The sequence below is a fragment of the Carassius gibelio genome, chromosome A3, assembly GCF_023724105.1.
Source record: "Carassius gibelio isolate Cgi1373 ecotype wild population from Czech Republic chromosome A3, carGib1.2-hapl.c, whole genome shotgun sequence".
In the NCBI taxonomy this organism is placed as follows: domain Eukaryota; kingdom Metazoa; phylum Chordata; class Actinopteri; order Cypriniformes; family Cyprinidae; genus Carassius; species Carassius gibelio.
Genome location: NC_068373.1, coordinates 5,724,287 through 5,746,719, shown reverse-complemented (window position 1 = coordinate 5,746,719; position 22,433 = coordinate 5,724,287). Strand labels below are relative to the sequence as shown.

The following is a 22,433-nucleotide window of genomic DNA, read 5'->3' as shown; positions in this document are numbered from 1 at the left end:
TAACTTTACTTGGTAGAGACTGTGATAAAGAAGAAGAGTTGTGATTGCTGTAACTCTTTTGAAGTCAGTCTTCTGGGAAACCAATCAGGTTTCTGAAGTCACGCTGTGTTGTGGCGTACCCAGAGGACTGGAATGTACTGTACTTACACAGCTGGGGAGTGTGTGTGTGTGTGTGTGTGTGTGTGAGGGTTTGTCTGAGAATGTGTGATAGAGAGTGATTGTATTTATATGTGCATGTGACAGCTGGTACACCGTCAGAATCAATACGTCGTCACAATGGGGAAAAAACTCAGATCTTGATAAAGTTACTTTTTAGCGTTCTGCTGCTCTTGACGTGGCAGTCAAAAATTACTGATTTTTATTTATTTTTTATTTTTTTACTTCTATTAAATGACTGTACTAGTTCTATAATTAATATTTACTCTTTTATGGTATTTTAAGAGTATGCAGTAGTTAGTTATAGTTATAACCTGTTCATTACCTGTTAACCACCTTTACACTATAGACCTGAAAATAATATTTTCAAATGCTATTAACATGAACTATATTTTCCAAACACGGAAATCAAAGCCATACACCGAAACACGTTGTGTTCCAAATATGAGCTTTCAGTAAGATTTTGTTGGATGCGGGACCAAACGAGATGATTTCCCATATGTTTCCATTGCTCTTTTAGAAGTGTGAATTTGTTTTCAGGACCATTTAATCTTTTCGAATCATGTCCGTGATTTCTTTATTTGTTCATATGTTAGCGCATGTTCACATAGAAAGTGCCAAAAACATTTTTCATACGAAGTAAAACAAATAATTAAAAATAACCGAAGAGCACCAGAGGTTAAACTGCTCTTTAGTAAACACTTTTTCACTGAACATCACGCTTTATTAAATTAATATATAGTGGCCCATGTGTTTTCAAGCTCAAACCTGAGTTTAGCTTACATGCAGCACCAAATCATCCAATGTTGTTTGAAACGCTATTCATTTCACATGCTTTCAACCCTTCAACAAATGCAAATGCTTTGAGGTCAGGACCATGGATTTAGCGAAGAAAACGTGTAGATTTGAAATGAGTTTTGATCGTGCGGGAAAAACATTTTCACCACAGAGATATTCTGTGCTTCTGCCAAACAGACACATGGCGTACCTAAAACCTTCGGCTTTTTCTTCTTCCTGCTACCCTGACGTTTACAGTAAAACGAGAGAGAGAGATAAAAAAACATGCCTCTCTTACAACTATGAGACTCCTAACCAGGAAACAGTTTCGTAGCAGCCACACCAAAGCGTGCAACTCCACTGTCTGCGTTTACCAGAACTCAGAGATAGTCTGTCGTTCAGCTGCAAATCCTTTCAGTCCTGTCAGTATGTGTGTGCTGCACCCTTGCTGCATTAATAATATGTTGCATGAAAAAAAGGGCGCTTGAGGTGTGTTAAGATCTTTAACCCTATGTGTGAGCAAGACTGAGTGCTAAAACACAAAAGCTCCTTTCATCAGTTCTAACGAGGTAAACATCACATTTGGGTTCTTCGCCAGCTGCCAGACCTTTCCAGTGTACTCCGTGATCAAATGTGAATTTCTCTAGTAGCCGATCGAGAGATCATGTGATTCCACAGAACTTCTTTGTAATTGCGCAACCCAGCGAGCTGTAATAGTTGTGAGCTGTCACAAATAGCTCTTGCTCAGTCTTTTACACTTTTAGATGGCGTGTGCCACCCTGCTTTAGTCTCGGCTGAGCTTGAACATGTGCCACCTTGAAGGGCTTCTTTTCTTAAGAAATAAGGAAGTTGTAGATCTACAGTAAAAACAAAGACACAATAACGAAGTAGAGACCATCTAGCAAGAGAAGAGTGCTTACAGAATGCATAAAGTTATTTCACCACAGCTTTTTGGAAGTATGATGTGATAATGATTCATTGACACTACTGAGATCAGATATTAAGGAATTTACCAAAAACTACCCCGAAAAAAACTAAAACAATTTGGTGTAATATTCATATTCATATGAATTATTTTTGTTATCAGTTTCCAACCTGACTTGATGTTGAACAGATGTCATAACTTCCCAGAACACTTATCTTAGATGTCTATGAAAATAAAGTGACGCCTTTTATGGACTCATCTTTCATGACATGAAAATCTGTAGTAAAATGAACGACGTCGCTCGTGTTCAGAGGGACTGCCCCTTACAAACATCTCATTGTCATTCTTCTCATTTGCAGCTGGCTGCACTTTTCCAGTATGACGAAAGGGAAATGATGTAATCTCTATGCAGGGAAGATGCTTTCGTGAGAGCGGTTTCATCAACGTTTCAAAAGCCTTTGGCTCTCTGTGTTTAAACCAAGTGCCCAGAAGTGTATGATTTAAAGCATGCTGTTCCAAACAGACTCCGGATCTGAAACAAATGCATGTTTGGTGTGCATCTGTGACACAGCACAGTCCATGGATCTGAACAGAGTAAATCTCACTCCCACTCATACAAGTGCAATAGACACAGATATAAACACACCTACATAGACATCAAGCTCATTGTCCTCGCATGTCTTTTATGATGACTCGAAGCTCTCAGTGACAAAATCGAATTGTGAGTTTCTTTTTCATGCGTGTACAAGGTGACATTCAATTTAATATTTCAACTATTACATTTACAAACTAATAAAAATATAGATGTGTCCCAATTCACACACATAAGCATCATTCAATTCCATTTTGCAGTACAAATAGTGCAAGTGGTGTTTTCACACGTAAATAATATCCAAATTATGCAATCTTGGCAGTGCTGGTTAGATTACTTACAAATTGTAGTCCGTTACTGATCATAGACTACATGATGAAAAACAACTACTTTAGATTCTGGATATTACTTGATATTTGAAGTAAATATTGGATTTTAACGGTTGAAAGGTTTGGGAATCCGTGCATTATATGAACAAACTTCAATAAACATGAAAACACAGGTTTGAAATATATTTTGTCCAGCCTTCGAGAATGATTCGAGAATTAGCAGCCCGTAGAAGTCGCTAATGAGGCATCTATGTATACTGTACTGTATATATATATCGCAAACCTCAGCAACCCAAACCATTTGGCACAAGTTACATGCCAAAGTTTTTTTGTTTTTTTTTGTCATTGCATTCCCTATTAAGTAAACCGATCTTTCCCAAAGAGGGCTTCTGTGAAATGAGCCAAATACTCTCATACAGGAAGTTACTAATCATGATAATAGCTATCTTGAATGTCATTAAAGACCCAAAATGAGTATTGCAACATCTTGAAGTGCAACAAAGTTCATGGAAGCACTGAAAGCCGACGACATCATCCGCACCCTGACCTGAAGTTTTATTACATGAAATAAGGAACGATTTGCATAACTTATAAAACAGTGGGAAAATGATTAAAACCTCAGAAGAGGTAGATAAGCATGTTGCATTTTAATAAGCAAGATAAGATGTCCCATATTTTATCAGTTAAAAGTTTCCAGGGAACTTTCAGATCTGCTCTGAGATTTTGTGTACTTAACACAGCAAATTATACTGAAAACATCTCAGCGGTGTTTTCCCTCAGAAGGCCTTGTAAATGTCTTCCCTGATTCAGATGAAATTCGCTGGGAATGAGGGTAAACATAGCAGACAGACCAGTCTGAACGCCTGCGGTGCTTTAGTTCTTCTTTAGAGCTCTGCTGTTTTGGTCGGAATGAGAGATAAAGAGCTGTCAGGAATCCCCGACGCTCCAGTGAAACTGCCACAATACAGTCCTTCCTCATCTGACACAATACTTCAGCTAATAATAGCTTCGGGCAGGCAACCGCATCAGCTGGTGTGGATGGAAGGTGTTCACAGAGTAGTATAATAGTTTAGCTTTCTCACAGAAACATGCAGTTAAAGTGAAGTGCATGCACAGACAGGACAGAATTAGCAGCGAGGACATTCAGTACTATAAGAGACCTAAGTCATGCATTGCTATTACATAATGAGCAGACACAACACACAACTGTGTTTCATGTATTACCAAAGCTTGTGATTGTTTAATTGTAAAAACACCTTCCTTATTTATTTCACATTATTTAATGGCATTTAAGACTGCTGTTTGCATTGTCTTTTAACCGGCTGGAGTTTTGATGATTTTAGTGGATATATGAAGTACGAAATATGAAGTTCACACAGGTGTCCTAGCAGAAGAACCACAGATATAGAGAATCATATTAACCATCAACATCTATGGTTTCACAGCTAATACTGTAAATGTCACATTATTGTTCAGTCATTTTTAACCTAGAAAACGCTTTGTGCATCCTTCTTTAAAATGTCAGTTCACTATCTTGGCATCTACTGCAATGCCGTTTTTATTTATTATTTTTTACACATTCAAAAGCCTTTTGGGCATCCTGTTGGCATATCATATATCACCCTAATCAGGCAGTATTAGATCCAAAAGAAAGAGAACCAAATCAGAAGATTTCAGTTAAACCACGATGGATGATTTTGCTCGGAGTGACTGGAGTTTCCGTTTATTTTAGTTCCACAGAAAAGGCCAAACGCTCATATGTGCGCATGTGACGCCACACTGGTGAAACCTGAAGAAACAAAGAAAAGGTCCAAATATTTCATGGCCTTTGTGTCATTTTCTGAACAGGCACTCAGGGCAGTTTCTGCTTACCGTAAAAACAAAGAGGTTAAAGTAGAAACTGAAAAAGGAAAGAGGACAGAGTAAAAAAGCTGATTCATAGTGATTCTCAAAGATCAAAGATTTATTATATATCCTATCTTATGTATGATAATACAGCTGCCATGCTTCTCATGTAAAGGGTGCATTGTGTGAGAACTATTACATAATTATTTATGGTGACTCTATCTACATAGCTTATTAAAACATGGAATAATTAAACAGCCTTTCAGCTCTTCCCGAAATATGCATTAATATTTGATTTCGCACCATAAAAGGCTGTGCTTCAAATACGACCCTACTGAAGTCAAACAAAACCGCTGAAAACATAAAACTTCTACAAATAAAAGACATCACATGTGCCTTTATGAGCGTTTTATACACTATAACCATTCCTCTCCATTGCACTACTTCTCAAATGTCAATGGTTTCACTGTCTATGTTATTTAATAAAGCTTCTCAAAGGTCTGTCTATTATAAAACTCCCAGACAGTGATGCAGAACATGAATCAAACTGGATCTTCATCATTCACAAGTTTCCTTTTTTATTTAGCTACGTGGAACAACTGACTGTGATCAAAAAAAAAAAAAAAAAAAAAAAAAAAAATATATATATATATATATATATATATATATATATATATATATATATATTTTTTTTTTTTTTTTTTTTTTTTTTGGTTGCTGCTACATAGTTTAGATTGTCTCTGCTTCTGAAGTCCTAAACCTTTTTGGTGTTAAAGTGTTTTAGTTTTTCTCCCCCCCACCCCCACTTTTCATGTACATATTTTCTCTAAAATACCGGTAACACTTTAGAATACTGTTTCTTACTTACTACATAACTAATAAGGAATTATTGAAGAACTAACAGGTGATTATTCAATAAACCTTTAACTGACTACTGTTAACTACTATGAAAGATGTGTTAATTAATCAGTATGTAATATAATTTTATGATTATGTTAAGTAACAGTTAGCTAATCAATAACTAATGTATTCTGTCATACCTCCTGAAGAACTACTATTAATTATCTACTAGTTAAGGTTCAAGAAAAATAACTATGAAGTAACTACTAATGAACAGTTATACACAATTACATTAAATTGTGACCCTTTCATATAAATGTTATTAGCAATAGTAGTAGTAGTATGAAAATGCAATCTTAATAAATGCAATACATTAAATAGAGGTTTTGCCTGTGTAGTGAATTGTTTTGTGAGTGTGTTTTATAAGAAATCAGCTTCCAATAGGAACCCCTACATCACTCCAGTGCCTTGCGATAACTTACCTTAGTTTTTATATTTTATATACAGTACTGTATGTGTGCCTCCTCAGCAAATGCAACATTATCATTAATTCAATTTCTGTATGTAAGGCGAAGCCTGAGGAAAATACAGGTATCCAATTTGTAATTAATAAAGAATTATAAAATAATTATGCAAGACTTATTTTGAACCTGAAACATTAAGCCTATTCTAAAGTGAAAATATTAGAAACCCATTAATAATTAATAAAGAATTATCAGATAATTCCTGTAGAATTACTTAGGATCTGAAACAGTATTCTAAAGTGAAAATATAGGGAACCCATTAGTAATTAATAATTAATTATCAAATAATTCTGCAGGACTTACATAATTCTAAAGTGAACCTATTAGTAAATAATAATAAACTACATCATTTTGACAAAAAAAAAAAAAAAAAAAAACTATAAAAGTAACCATAAACTTTGTAAAATAATCTCATCTTTTTATTTCAGATGAGAACATTTCTTAATACAGCATATTTTATTCCATTTTAACATGTATACTGCCCACATTTTAAATAATTTAACACACATTTCATAATCAAAAGTTAAACATTTAGAAGCAAACAAAATCCATATTTCATTTCCATTATAGGCTTATAACTGGGCTGTAACAAAGTTGCTACTGTAGTAGTACTTTGTACTTGTCCTTTTACTCAAGTAATTTTGAAAATGAATAGGCCTACTTATAATTTTACTGGAGTAATATTTTATTGGGGTATCTGTACTTTTACTCAAGTACTTGATATGTGGGACACAGCCTGATTATTATAGTGATTATTTGCGTATAACTGTTCAGTAATTTTTTCATAGTTATTTTTCTTGAACCTTAACTAGTAGATAATTAACAGTAGTTCTTCAGGTGGTATAACAGAATATATTAGTTACTGATTAGCTAACTGTTTCTTAACACAATCATAAAATTATATTAAATACTGATTAATTAACACATCTTTCTTAGTGGTTAACAGTAGTGAGTTAAGTGTTAATGAATAATCACCTGTTAGTTCTTCAATAATTCCTTATTAGTTATGAAGTAAGTAAGAAACAGTATTCTAAAGTGTTACCAAAATACCTAATTATAGCTCTGATCCAGAGTCAGTCTCCAGACAGCAGAATGCCACAAAACAAAAGAGAAAAGAGCAAGTGAAGGAAAGAGAGCAACAGGCCTGGAAAAGACAAGTAATAACCTGGAACTACTCCCAGAGAGAGGGAAGGAAAAAAAGAACTAATAATAACACACTGCAACCATGGTGACCATTCCAGATTACAGCCAGAGACTCTGTCGTCAGCGGAAACCTCAGCACAAACAGAACACACACAGCCTGTGGTGCGTCCATGGAAACGGCTGCCCACTTGAAAAAAAAAACAAAAAAAAACACTGATATTGTTGTACTGTTGCTGCTGTCACAGACACCACATATAAAAGAGGAAACTTAAAAAAAATATGTTTCCAAAAAATAAAAATAAAAATGATTAAAAGCCAGGCCAGAAATAAGTCAGCGCGAAGTCTTTGACCTTTGTGTGAAAGCTTTTATCACTTGTAATCTTAGCAAGTTAGAAAAATTACTCCAACATGTCATTCCAAACCCTAAGGCTCATTTCTGATTAATATTCAGACAGATCCCCCCTCCCCCCCCCCCCCCCCCCCCCCGCAATATAACAACAGCTAATAGTGCCTACAACTAGACAATACAGCACTACAAAAGTAACCCGTACACAAACTATTAAATATTCCAATTAATTTGCAAGTAGGTACTGTATGGAAATGAACTGTGAGACGATTCTGCAGAAATTCCTTTGTGCTCCTTGGAATAATAGAAGGATGAAGGGTGATTAAAGACTGAATACACTGAACAGACGAAAGAGCCAGAGTGTAATGGAAAGGTTAAAGGTTTTTAACAGAACAACGGATGTCAGTAAGAACCCTTATTTTTAAGTGTACCGGACTTTTAAGTTGTTCAGGACACAGCAAATTCCTGCAGAAACACGTGCCTTGTTAACAGGAGACGCATGACAAATGTAAACAACATGTGTTCTAAAATGGCACAAAATATCATACATACTGTATTTGATATCCCCAGGCTGCATGAAATCATAGTCTATGACAAAGTGGTTTCCCATGAAATCTGTCAACTGAAATCTGCAGAATGGCTAGCGTCAGCTTGTCCAAAAATCTGGGCAAAGGCTGTGTAGTGTATTCCAGTCTTAGGCAATAAAAGAGTGTTCAATTTGAGATTTTAAATGAACCAAAAGTTGGCTTACACTTAAGCAGATCTGCATCTGTAACCAATACAAAATACAAGATGTAAGCTGTTTACGATTTTTAAGACTTCCCAAAACCACAGTAGCATTCTGCTAATATGTTCTCTTGTAACAGTGGAAGACTCTGAGCGTCAGACAATAATAAAAAAGTGGGGAAGGCGCTGGCTTTCATAGCATGTGAAGATATTGTGTCACTGCAGTGTGATGCTGAACAATCAGCCATGCATTAGAACTGGAAGAGGGTAATGGTAAAAAGAGACACTGTAAAGAAGGAAAACTGATCTTTTTAACACTTACAATTGATTAACTGGCATTATATTGTCTATGTTCTGTTCTGTTTCAGGCTGTGTGAGCGGAAGTTATGGTGAACAATGACCCTGATCATTTTAGTCTGATCTTAATGGTTAGAGGTTAAGAAAAAGGGTTGGGAAAAATAAACTGACTTTGGTGTAAACAAATTTGGACTAACTTTAGCCTACTGCTGACCTCAGGGAAAATTAATACGTAATAAAAACAATGAGCCCATTCATGCATAAAAGTAATTACCCCAACTAAAGTTCACTGCAATGTCAGAAACATTCTTTATGCAAGTACAAAAACACATTATGAACCGCGTTCTGATTTGAATTGCCCTTTGAATGCAAATTAAATTTTGTTTGTGTATAGCCACTGTACAGAAAAACATAGAAGTTTTAACTCATATATTTCTTGCATATGTTAAAAAGGAATTACACAGAAAAAAGTAAATACTGCAAAGCAAAATTACAACAATAGATTCATAATAAAACATTTTATTTTTGAAAGAATTATTGCACAGAAATTACCAGTAAATCAGATATCGGGTTTCCCAATCAACCTTTCCCAATCAGCAGAAGATGAGCAGTTTGATGTCATTATTTGTCGATTTCTCAATGCGTTGATTTGTAGAGAATTGAGAAACAAGTCTGTTACTGTGAAATGTAAACTCCAGGTACCTCAGTTTCAAAAATGTGTACTCTTAGCATCTCATAACACCCAACTTGTCTCACACTTTAGTTTTGTTAAAGGGGTCATCGAATGCTCATTTTCTTGACTTGACTTGACTCTTAATGAAAAGTATGTAACGTTTGGTTAAAATTTCTCTATGGTATTTTAAAAAACACCCTTTTTACACCGTCAAAAACAGAGCACACGGTTATGTTGCATTTTCCTTTAAATGTTAATGAGCTCTGCTGACCCCTCCCCCCTCTTCAGAGCGGCTCTCTGAGGGACTGTTTGCTTTAGCCGCTTTCATCTGGAACTTGCTAATTTGAGCACATTATTAGGAGAGGCGATTTGCTAAGATTCATTGGGCTTTTGTAGGTGAAGCTGGATTCCGAATGATTCACGCAAACTCATTTAAGTAGATCAGGGATGCATTGCCTTCAGAAACAAATGTAATTAGATGTCGGAAGTAAATGATGACTGCTATGTTCATTATTACATCCAACAACAGAACACCTCAATCGCTTATTCATTCTTGTCTACATCTGCTCCGGCGGGGAAACAATGGCGGACTGATGAAAGCTCACTCAGGGCAGGTCTAAGATAAGACGCCTGTCCAGTCTGTGTTGAAACACCTCTGTAAATCAAACTATCGTGGAAGAGGGCCTGTTTTTGTGAAGTTACACAGACAGGCAACTGAGATCGGCTCGATTTGAGAAAGGGGTAAAGATTTGAGCATATAAAAAAAAAAAAAAATATATATATATATATATATATATATTGGGTGATTTTTTTGTCATTTTAGGGTGGTTGTGTACACACACTGCCAGCCCACATTTCAATTCAAACAACTTGTAAAAGTGTATGTAGCATCATATGATTCCTTTAAATGAATAAAAAACTGTCTGGCTCTAATTTGAAAGACCACAGGAAGCCCTGGCCCTCATGTTTATCTTTTTTGAATGCAACATAATTGTTGTCACAAGAACAGCCCATGGGTTTCATACATCAGCTGTTGTGTCAGCAGCCAGACACTTCCTCTTTCTCAGAAATGATGTGCATGTTGCATGCTAACTGGCCTTTGCGCCACAGAGGTGGACACGCTCACACGCTGCCTTTCTCGGCCCTTGGTGTTGCCTTCCTTCCTAATCCAAAGGTCAGTTTTTTGAGATGCCTGATCAATAACTGTTATAGATAATCGGGTCAATGCAGTCATTATATATATATATATTATATATATATATTGTGGTCATGAATTAGAAGTAACACAAGTTATGTAAAAGGATTACTTTTCCCAAGCAACCAGTAAAGTAGTGCATTACTTTAAATTTACAACAATATATCTTAGTAACTTTTTTCAAATAAATAACGTAAGTTACTCTGTTTTCCCAATTATTCACTGAAACCTCTCCCCTACTGAGCATTTAGGAATGAAGTGAAGAAGCAAAGGCACTTCCTTCAGACTGAGGCCTATTCATTTCACTTTTGGTGTAAAAGGGCCTTTAAAGTTGACAAAAATATTACTTTTGGGTTTTTTATTGTCAAAAATAAATAAGCAAGCCCAGCCTGGGTGGCAAAAAATAATGTAAAAGAAACATAATGCATTACTTTCTATAAAACGTAACTAAGTAATGCAATTGGTTACTTTTTCATGGAGAAACGCAATATTAGAATGCATTTCTTTTAAAAGTAACTTTCTTCAACAACTGCCATTTGAGTGAATGAACCTGGGGAGTCTTATTTGTTCTGAGTGTGTTCAGGTGAACAGTTTTGGGCTTAACTAGTTCATAATTTGGGGATAAATGTGTGACCAAAATATAACAAACTGACCCCCCCCCCCCTCTTCTTTTTTGACATCCAGACACATCGGTCACATAGGTCATTCTTAGCTTTTTCCCCTTTTTTCTAATAAAAGTATAGTATGTTCTCATTTAGATGAGCTAGATAAACAGTTACTGTAATCTACATTATCTAATCAGAAATACTCAATGTTTTCCATCATTGCTTGAATTATGGTAAAGTCCTTTCACACTCATCAGTGCTTTACAGTAACCAAATGTTAAAATTTCCTCTAATGGAAACCCTGATCAGAGGCATATCTTGAGTGGTCTTGTCCCTTCTTTAATGGTTTCACATTCTCTTTGACTCAATCTGCAGAACAAAAAAAAAAAGACCCTCAACGCACACTGTACTACAAACCTCACACACTCTCGGTCTTCATCACTTCCATTACTGTGGCCAGGTTTCTTTCCATTTCATGTGTGAGTATGTGCATTTCCACTACTGCAGGTCTTTCAGTGCCATTATGAGACTTCATCTACTTTAACGTCCTGCCAGTTTTCCAGGAATCAGAAACGAGCCAGGCAACAGGTTTTTACACATTTCTGTGGTTCAAAAGTTCAGCAGAGGAGAACAAGCTCAGATAACGTAAGATCTGTCAGCTGAGTGTAACGGTAAAGGATATAGAGCATTTTAACCCCATATTGCCTGTGGCTATTAGGAGGGCATGTGAGGACGAGGGCATTAAATGAAAGAGCATGTCAGAGGAAGACAGTCATAATGGTGTGAAAAAGTACAGCTGTTAGAGACACCCAGAGGATATCTGTATTACTCAGAGGCTGCACTTTCATTACTCAGTAGACTCATAGCTCATGGAGTTCTTGGTTGTGTTTCATTTAAAAGGGAATGGTATCATTTTGATGTTAAACTACCTTCTCCTATACCAGATTCATTTAAAGGACAGTGTTGGCTAATTTCCCTGTTTTCAATATCATATTAAAAAAAAAAAAATTGAAGACAAAGCAATTGCTGACACAGAGTAAATATACAGAGCTATAAGAATAACGAAGAGGGCATCACATAATCTGGTCTTTAATGAATGTGATAAGAAATGTTTTAGATCATACTGAAATCTGATCTGTCTGAGAGGAGACAATGTGAGATTACTGAGGTCTTTTTTAGGAGAAACATCTAAGAACAGGAGGCATTCTCCATTTGCTCTCTGTTGAAGAAAGGATGAAGATACAAAGAGAAGTTATTGTGATCATTTTTGTGGGTAGTCTCACGTTGGCCACGAGTGAGTGAGCAGTGTGAATGTAAGGTGTTGTAGCCACAATCTCGCTCTCTCTGCAATGATTCAAGGAAGTCTGAGAAATGTGACTCATTTGAGGTATCAGGAAGCCCATCCGATGATCACAATGTCTCGTTTGCTGAATGATCTTTAGTCTGACCCACTCTGAACTCTTGCCACACGTTTTTGGGCTCGATCCACCAGTTGAGAAATACTGATTTAAACAATGCTCAGTTGGAACTACAGTGAACAAAGTGTGCAATGAAAATATTTCCTTCACCACTATACCAACACCAGCAGCCCTAACCGGATATTTTTCGGACCATTCTCTGTAGTAAACAGTAGAGATGTTTGTGTGTGAAACTCCTAGCAGATCAAAAGTTTCTGAAATACTCAGACCAGTCTGGCTGGCACCAACAAGCATGCCATGTTTAAAGTCAATTAAATCACCGTTCTTCCCCATTTTGATGCTTGGTTTGAACTTCAGCAGATCATCTTGACCATGCCTACATTCCTAAATGCTGCCATGTGATTGGCTGATGAGATATGTGAGTTAACAAGCAGTTAAACAGCTGTACCTAATAAGGAGGTTGGTGAGTTGCATGTACAGTATATATAAAAACATGAAAACAAGATAAAACAATGTAGAATAATATAGAAATGGAGCACTGTACACAGATCAAATACACCTTGATCCATCTCACGTCTTCTCAAAAGGAGTGGTGATGTATCTGTGAGTTTATGAGTGTTCGGTAAGTGCCCAGGCCTCTGTGTATGTCATTTCCTGTCAGAGTGGTGAGTAGCCAGGATGTCTTGACTCATGGTTATGTATAGTAGCACTGAAGTCTCACTCAGTCCACTAATGACGAAAGACCTTGTGTAAATATGAAACTTTCCTCCCTTCAGTACATACAGAACACATGCATAACTTGCATGCATAACACTTCAGTAGATTTACAGTGAATAAAAGGGGTTTGTTATAAGACCAGGCAGCCTTTTTCAAATCTTCTATTGTCCATATTATGTGAACTGTGAACTGCAAACTGTAGCTTTGGTTTCCTGTTCTATGCTGAAGGAGTGGCACCCGTTGTGGTCTTCTGATGCTGTTTCCCCACCTGCTTCAAGGTTTGACATGTTGTGTGTCAGAGATATCTTTTTGGTTGTACCAAGTGGTTATTTGAGTTGGTGTTGCCTTCCTATCAGCTTAAACCAGTATGGCCATTCTCCTCTGACCTCAGGCATCAACAAGGGATACAGAATGTACAAAATGGCTCTTACTAATGTGATACTGCCTAAGTAATTAAATGAGATATATAGTATGTAGAATTTAAAGGGCTGGAGGAACACTTTCCATAAACCTGAAACAAATGAACTGAGAACAAAAGAAATGTGGCATTTGTCTCTGAATCATTTAGTTAAGGAGACATTGTGATCATCGGATGGGCTTCCTGATACCTCAAATGAGTCACATTTCTCAGACTTCCTTGAATCATTGCAGAGACAGCGAGATTGTGGCTACAACAAATTACATTCACAACTGGTCACTCACTTATGGCCAACGTGAGACTATCCATAAAAATGATCAAAATAACATACCTTTATATCTTCATTCTTTGTCATAAAAGGTGATGGGATTAATATTATACAAAGGGCAAATGGAGAATGCCTCCTGTTCTTAGATGTTTCTCCTAAAAAAGACCCCAGGAATCTTCTTAGTCTCCTCTCCTAAAAAAGTTGATGACCATGGGAAAATGTGGGTCCCATGGCCAAACCAGTAGAGAACCACTGGTTTAAATGCCACAGCCTACCTTAGTGTTGTTGCTGACCATGTCCATGATTTTTTTGGCCACAGGGCACCCATATTGTGATGGTACTTCCATCAGGATAATGCAGCATGTCACAAAGTCATGTCTCACAATGGTTTCTTGAACATGACAGTGAGTTCACTACTCAAGTCACTACTCAAGTCACCAGATCTCAATGGAGTACCTTTGGGACATGGTGGAATGGGATATTTGCATAATGGATGTGCAGACGACAATTATGCCGACAGTAACTGTGTAATCTATTATGGACAATGAATGAACCAATGAATGAATGAATAAACGAATCAATGAATGAATGAATGAATGAATGAATGAATGAATCAACCAATCAATCAATCAATCAATCAATCAATCAGAGGAATGTTTCCAGCACCTTGTTTAAAGTGAATCTATATGATGAAGAAATTATGTCAGTAGTGAAGGTCCATCCATGGACTAGCAAGGTGTACCTAATATAAACGGTGAATATATAAGTTCAGTAATATATACTCAACATACCCCAAAACAGGGCCCAATGTACTGCGTCATCATGAAGGAAACAAAGGTGTTTTCCCAGTCTTTTGAATTATGTATTGTATTATGTTTTAGGATTAAAGTAAATGTCAGTGGAGATAACAGAAAATGTCCTAGCAAAAAAAATTACCATTACCTACTCAAATTTTTTTCTTTTTTAAAAACTGTTGTTAATGAAATCCGTTGTTGTTAATGAGGTGGTTGATTAATAACTAATAATTATTAATAATTATTAATTGGTTTGAGGTTGAATGTCAGATTACTATAGCTCATTTGTATGGAATGCAAGATACACATTTTATTACAGTGTATCCCAATTCAGGATGCTCAACCCAACAGTGAAATGAAATGTCTTTTTCCACTGTGGTGCTGTGAAATCATGATAAGAATTTACATTACCTCATGACACAGGACGGGGCGAGGGTGTTATAATGTAGGTAAACACTGGAGTGAGCACACAGTGGTGAATGATAACACTGCAGTGTGTAGACAGGCAGAAGTTTCCAGACCAGCTATAAAAGACATTTACTGCCATAATATTATTTGAGTGATGTGTTGATATATGAAATAAGGTAGATAACATCATGTCACTACAAGCGTTCCACCAGCATGGCTAAACACTTGCTGTAGAAAAATGGCCAAATTCTAACATTAGCAGATCATTTTTGATAAAAACAGTAATATTCTGTAAAAATCAATGCATTCAGGGTATTATCTGACATTTTTGAAAAAGCAGCCTACAGGAATATACAGTGACTTTACAGAGCTATCACACCCTATATCGTCATTCACTATTCCCTACATTAGTTTACTGGACTAATGAATGAAAGGAAGTGAGTGAATACAGATACTGATGAACACATGATTATAACAAGCAGAATATTTCACATTGAGAGTGAAAACAGTTTAGTTTTATTTAAAATTATATTAATAAATTAATAATAATGTTTGTAATTACTGTTATGGAGGTTCAAAAAGCACATTTGTAATAAGAATAAATGGATGGGGTGATTTTGGCTGTGTTGTGAGGATGCCATAATTATAGTGAAGGCATCTGAATCTCTGATCTCATCCAGTGTTAATCTTTAATTTCATGGGTGTTTTATTGACGACAATCTCTCTCAACGTGGAGAAGACGAAGGAGATTGTTGTTGACTTCAGGAAAGCACATTCAATCACACTCAGCACATTCCTCTGACCATCAACGGTGCGACTGTGGAGAGAGTGAGCAGCACCAAGTTCCTGGGTGTGCACATCACAGAGGACCTCTCCTGGACCGACAGCACTGGCCAAGAAATCACAACATCGTCTCTACTTCCTCCGCAAACTGAGGAGAGCCAGAGCCCCACCCCCCATCATGTACACCTTCTACAGAGGCACCATCGAGAGCATCCTGACGAGCTGCATCAATGTGTAGTATGGCGCCTGCAACGTGTCCTGCTGAAAGACTCTGCAACGCATAGTGAGAGTCTCCAGGCCAGGACCATCAGACTGAAGAACAGCTTCATCCATCAGGCTGTCAGGAAGCTGAACTCCCTCCCGAACTTGCACTCTATCTGCCATGTGCCTCTGCTTTATTTAACTTTATTTCTAATTTTATTACGTCTTTTTTACATTCCCTTATTGTATAGCTGTATCTTATATTTTATATTTGATCTAGATTTTTAGGCTCTACTGTTAGTGTTATCTGTATGCACTGGGGGTCTGAGAGTAACGCAGTTTCGATTCTCTGTATGTATGTACTGTACATATGGAAGAATTGACAATAAAGCAGACTTGACTTGACTTGACTGCAATGAACCTCCCAGCTTGCACTGCTAAATGGTCTTACCATTTTCTTTATTTGCATGTATTATTTTGCTGGTGTTTTTGTTATCTACATTAATTGCTACCATTGTTGAGATTCACATGCTGATGTCTTTGTGTTTATCAGTAATGCAGTTTTTTTTTTCATCATGTGTTGAAAAAAACCTCCATTATATCTGATTGCTGCTGTAACTTCATGTACTTTCACACTGGTGGTAATATGAACTGTAACTGTTAATAATATAGTACATTTGATAAGAGACTAGAGATCAGATCAGTGTTCTGTTTTTCATTCGTCTTCAGTGATTCTGTTTGTTAAACGCCAGTGTGCGTCACCAATACTCATACTCAAAGGGTTAAACATGTAAGATAATAAGACACACCCACAGCATTTATTTTAACAGTAATATACTATATATTCATTTTATGGCAAATGAACTGTAGAAAAACAGTAATACATTAGCAACATTGTTGCCAGGAGTTTACTGTAAAATCAAGAATAAGGCAGTAGCTGTGTAGTTGCTGATGAGCGAAAATCTCTTAGCTAATTCCGATCGCACATGCATGGGTGCTGTGATTAACCAGTTGTTATCTGTAAGAAATTAAATTAAATTTTGATATTTTAATGGTTGTGTTTCATTTTTAAAAAAAAAAAAACTATTTAGTTTATAAACTTAATTGGCAGTTGGACAATTTAAGGAAGTCAGTTTCTAAAAATGAAATTAGTTAACACAAGTTTTAATTTAGTCCATGGTATCCTTATACAGCAAAATACTGTAAACTAGACTACAGTACATAACTGCACAATTAACAGTTAATTACTGGCAATACATTTTACCATTAATTTACAGTGCAAGGTTTTACAGTGCAGGCCATGAGCGGTTTATAATTGTGTTAAACCGTGTTCAAATGCAAATTCAACTGAATTCTTTCCACATTGTTTAGAACCATTCAGCTCAATAGGAGAGAAGTACTTTTTATAAGTCTGTGGTATCTTTTGGGGGATATCAACCTACAAATGGCTTACACTTGTGTATAAATGATGAGTAGGTCTACACAAAGAATTTTGATTAATACACTTCACCTATAAAGAGTATCAAAGGGTTACATTCTGTGTAGTTTTATATATATATACACTGTAATTTAAAAGCTGTTTTTTCAGCATTCAGGTCTTATTGTAACACAGGAACATACATACAACCCACTCAATGCAACAGTTTCACCCACACTTTAGATGAACTTGTGGGTGTTGTACACAACCTAATTCTCAAAACAACATCAGTTATAGTTAGTCAAACCACAGCTACCCCCTTTACCTGGAAATATATTTTTATCACTTCTGCTATTGTGAGCTTCTCTGAAGACTTGTTCAAATAAAACCAAGAGTTTTCTCATAGATTGTACTGTCGGCTTGAAACTGAAGCAGTGACTTAAAAAAAAAAAAACATGTCTCAACAAAATCAACTCTCAAACATCCACTTATTATATATGCAGTCAGGTGCACACAGCTCCATTCAAAAGAATGTAGATATGAACAGATCCATTCATTAATGTGTTCATATCAGTCCTTTTCCTGGAATCTGCTACAGATCATATATGCCCATTCAAATCCATTGTTCTGCATATCTGAAGATAAAGCCACTCTGTCACAGTAAGATGTGTATTTAAATCAGTTTGACTTATGGATTTATGCATAGGACATTCATTGGTGCTCAGGGTAATACAGTATAACACTAATAAAATTGGCATTTAATTTTTTTTTAACTAATTCAATTCATTATATTTTTCATTCAGCATAGATGAAATTTAAAGTGGTTTTCTTTTAGATGTTTTTTGTGAGGACCAGCGCTCTGTGCCAAGCCTTAGCGCTATAGGCAGATGTAAGGGGGTTCTGGAGTGGGGGGGTTGGGGGGAAATTTACACAAGACTTAAGATTTCTCTTCGGCTTGTGACAGCAGAAGTGGATCAATTCAGAAAAAGAGGTGGCTTTTCTGCATTAGATATGCTTTTCAGTTTTTTTTTCAATGTATTTTTTTAATTTCGATATATGTATATGTTATATTAATATATTAAATGTAGAACATAAAAAAGTGTTTGTGGCTCATCTGCCAGCGAGTGACCCCAAAAGCATAAAAGTGAAGCTCCGGCAATGATCAGCACCCTACTGAACTAATAAAAACCACTTTAAACTGTAATCAGAGGTATCCAGTCCTGCTCCTAGAGGGCCAGTGGCCAATGCCCAAAATCACACACTCTTGAGTAGGTACTTTTTTAAATAAGTAATTGCATTGCGACCACGAACAAAGCATGTTCTATATAATTTGAATGTGTGTAGTATGAGTGGACATACTGGATAATGGTGGATAATCTGGACGTACTACATCCATCCTGTTGTCATTATCCAGATGGGATACCCAGGTGGTTGTGCTTATGCTATTGTAAAATGGCTATGAATCACATATATTGTAAATAAATGTAAAAAATAAGAAACGTATATTTCCATATATTTGTGTATGGTGCATTAGTAAAAATATGTTATATTTATACACATGTAGTACCATATCACAGGTACATCTTTAGTTTAGAACATCTGCTGGATTAAACTTGTTAACCATGTGAATGCAGAGGTATCACTGTGCTGAAAAGAGCACAACCATTACTTTTTTAAATAAAGTATTGTCTTAGTAATTTGTTTGACCAGTCTTCAACCTAACTACAGGCTCTACTCTTCAGCCATGGCAATCAATATATAGCCATACACTGTCAATGCATATATTGCTGTATATTGAAAAATATAAATACAAGTTCACCAATTATGGAAATGTATTACAGTATGTAATATGTCCCATTATATACTCTTGTTATGCTCCGTAGGGGAAAACTAAACTCAAGTGCATGTTAAGCAAACAGTATACAAATACTCAAATGACTGGAAGTTGACGTGTAGTAGCAAACTTACATAAGCATGTCTAAAGTGGATTATAAAAATAAAGTGTTACCCATTACAGTTTACTAACACTTTGTGCTTTAATACTGAAAGCTGTGGTACATTCTATCAAGTTTTCCCAGACTTGTAGTTCTGTTACATCTGAATATATTTCAAACTGTGTTCAGGTTTCAAGTTGCTTCATTCCCACACTGCAGAGCTGTTCCCAAGAACTGCACCATGGTAAGTAGTATGTAAACACTTCAACGGCAACAGCTACCACACTATCTAAAAGTATTTGATCAAATTAAAATGAACAGTTAACAGGAAGAACAGGAAAAAAAAATTGTATTTAAATTAAATTCAAATTCTTAGGATGCCTGAAACCATTTGGCAAGTATAAGAGAAGTTGCATATAAAGAACGAGTCAGACACTGGTCGGAAACATTCACGCCTACTGGCAATATACAAACTGACACAGTTCTCATGCCGATGGCTGCAGGACAGGAGTCTAATTCATTGTGCTGTGCGGCTGTTAGACACATGTGATGTTCCACTTAATTAAACTCAGGCCTGGTGCTACCTATAGGCTGAGCAGGCAATTGCCAGGCTTTGAGGCGGGGCCTACATAAACCCTAACATTCCCTCTACCCTGGTCCACCAGTCAAGACAGACAGCAAAATACTAGCCTCATTGTTCATTGGATATAACTGATTGAAGTGAATTGTCACTTACCTGCAAATAAACCAATTAATGTTGCCATTTTAAAGCGGGTCCCACTTTCTCACTGTCTGCTGTAACAAACAAATTTTTTGGGTGTTGTGAAGTAAAAGTTTAAATAGCTCCAAATGCAGGTGTGTGAGATGTCATCTATTTTGTAGTAACTGCAATTTTATATTGTAATATCTGGACAGATCATTTAGCCTAACGTTTTTTTAGGCTACCAGTTCAAAGGAGCGCAAGCACTGTTGACACGCCCATACAATGAATGTCATCACGTCAGGAGCTGACTTGCGAAATAGCTTCTAAAGTAAAAGCAAAGAAGTTTGTATTTAAGGTCAAAAAGCAAAACACACTAGAACATATTTTGTTTTAAAAAATAAATAAATAAAAAAAAAAAAATCAAATGTGTGTATTTTCTAAATTGTGCTGATGATTACATTACTTATCAAACATAACACTTAATTGGAGTTTCAACCAACTAGAAATTAACTTATTTTCTGCTTAGTAGTGATCGACTCTTTCAATTCTTGGTTTGAGTATACAGTGCATATTTAAGGCCCTGTCCACATGAATGCGGGTATTTTCAAAACCACAGCGTTTTCTAAACGGTTTTGCCATTTGTATTTACAAATGCAGGACCATTTTTGAAAACTCCTGCCTGGGTGAAGATTTTCAAAAACTCTATAGATACATGTAAATAGATTTTGGCTTGTGACATCAGAACATGCGCCGTTATCTCCGCCTACTGGAAACTTTTTCAGGCTTCTGATTGGCCAAAATGGCTTTACAGTTGAGATTATAGTGCCACCTGTTGGTTTGGTATGCTCTTGACAGTGTTTCATAGCATGGTTTTGCATTTTCAGGGGACTGAGATTTTTTTTTTTAAATGGAAGAAGGAAAAATGTCTCGGTCACGTATGTAACCATTGTTCCTTGAAGGAGGGAACAGAGACGTCACATCGGTGACCACCGAATTGGGATCTTACTTAGCGAGACTAATCCCTTTCGATCTCCCCTAAATGAGCCAATGCACATTGGCATGCGATGATTGTATCCAGAGGTGTGAGTATAATTAGGCAGCAAGTGCAATGCATTACAAGTCCCTTCTTCAGGGAAAGAGGGTTACAAATGTAACCGAGATGCTCCCTTTCAGTCGGTCACTACAAGTCACATCTGTGACTGACGGATTGGGATCCCTACCAAAATGCCACAGATGCTGCCCCTTCCAGTGTTTTGTGCACGCCCCTTTTTGGTGTAGTTCGGGGCCAGTCAATGCTGTCATAGCCAGTGGTGGACGAAGTACACAAATCAAGTACTTGAGTAAAAGTACAGATACGTATAGTAAAATATTACTACAGTAAAAGTAAAAGTACTCCTTTTTAAATCTTACTCAAGTGAAAGTACAAAAGTACTAAATTTTTTATGTACTGAAGTACTGAAAGATAGATGTTTGCAATTTTAAATAGGCTACTTAATTTAATGTTATATTAGCACATATTTTTTTATATTCCTACTGCTCAAAATACCTGGGATTTTTTCCAAAATAACCCCTATATGGAGTCAAGATATATTTTTGTTGTTGATATGGACTACGCTGATGAGAGTGATGTTAACTGTGAAGCTTACACTATGATGTTCCTGAGAGAAAACAGAGATGACCATCTGATTTTCACCCGTAAGAACAAAGTATTTTAAAGTTTGTTTTACAGAACATCAAAGTTACAGTACAGACCAAAAGTTTGGTCACACCTCCTCATTCAAAGAGTTTTCTTTATTTTCATGACTATGAAAATTGTAGAGTCACACTGAAGTCATCAAGGGCTATTTGACCAAGAAGGAGAGTGATGGGGTGCTGCACCAGATGACCTGGCCTCCACAGTCACCGAACCTGAACCCAATCGAGATGGTTTAGGGGTGAGCTGGACCGCAGACAGAAGGCAAAAGGGCCAACAAGTGCTAAGCATCTCTCGGGGAACTCCTTCAAGACTGTTGGAAGACCATTTCAGGTGACTACCTCTTGAAGCTCATCAAGAGAATGCCAAGAGTGTGCAAAGCAGTAATCAAAGCAAAAGGTGGCTACTTTGAAGAACCTACAATATGACATATTTTCAGTTGTTTCACACTTTTTTGTTATGTAATTCCATATATAGTTCCACATGTGTTAATTCATAGTTTTGATGCCTTCAGTGTGAATCTACAATTTTCTTAGTCATGAAAATAAAGAAAATTTTTTGAGAAGAGAAGATGAGAAGGTGAGTCCAAACTTTTGGTCTGTACTGTAACTTTATATATGACATGATAATAAGGCCTGAAGTTAGGAAGAACATTATGGAAAATATAATTATATTTTCATAATGATTTTTTCTTTCTCAAACCTTG

At 36.4% G+C, this 22,433-nt stretch overlaps 1 long non-coding RNA gene across 1 annotated transcript in view; it reads right to left on the bottom strand.

Moving 5' to 3' along the window:
- LOC127944497 (uncharacterized) overlaps positions 1-22,433 on the bottom strand; it is a 145,244-nt gene that overhangs the window by 62,425 nt on the left and 60,386 nt on the right. The gene's annotated exons all lie outside the window — the stretch shown is intronic.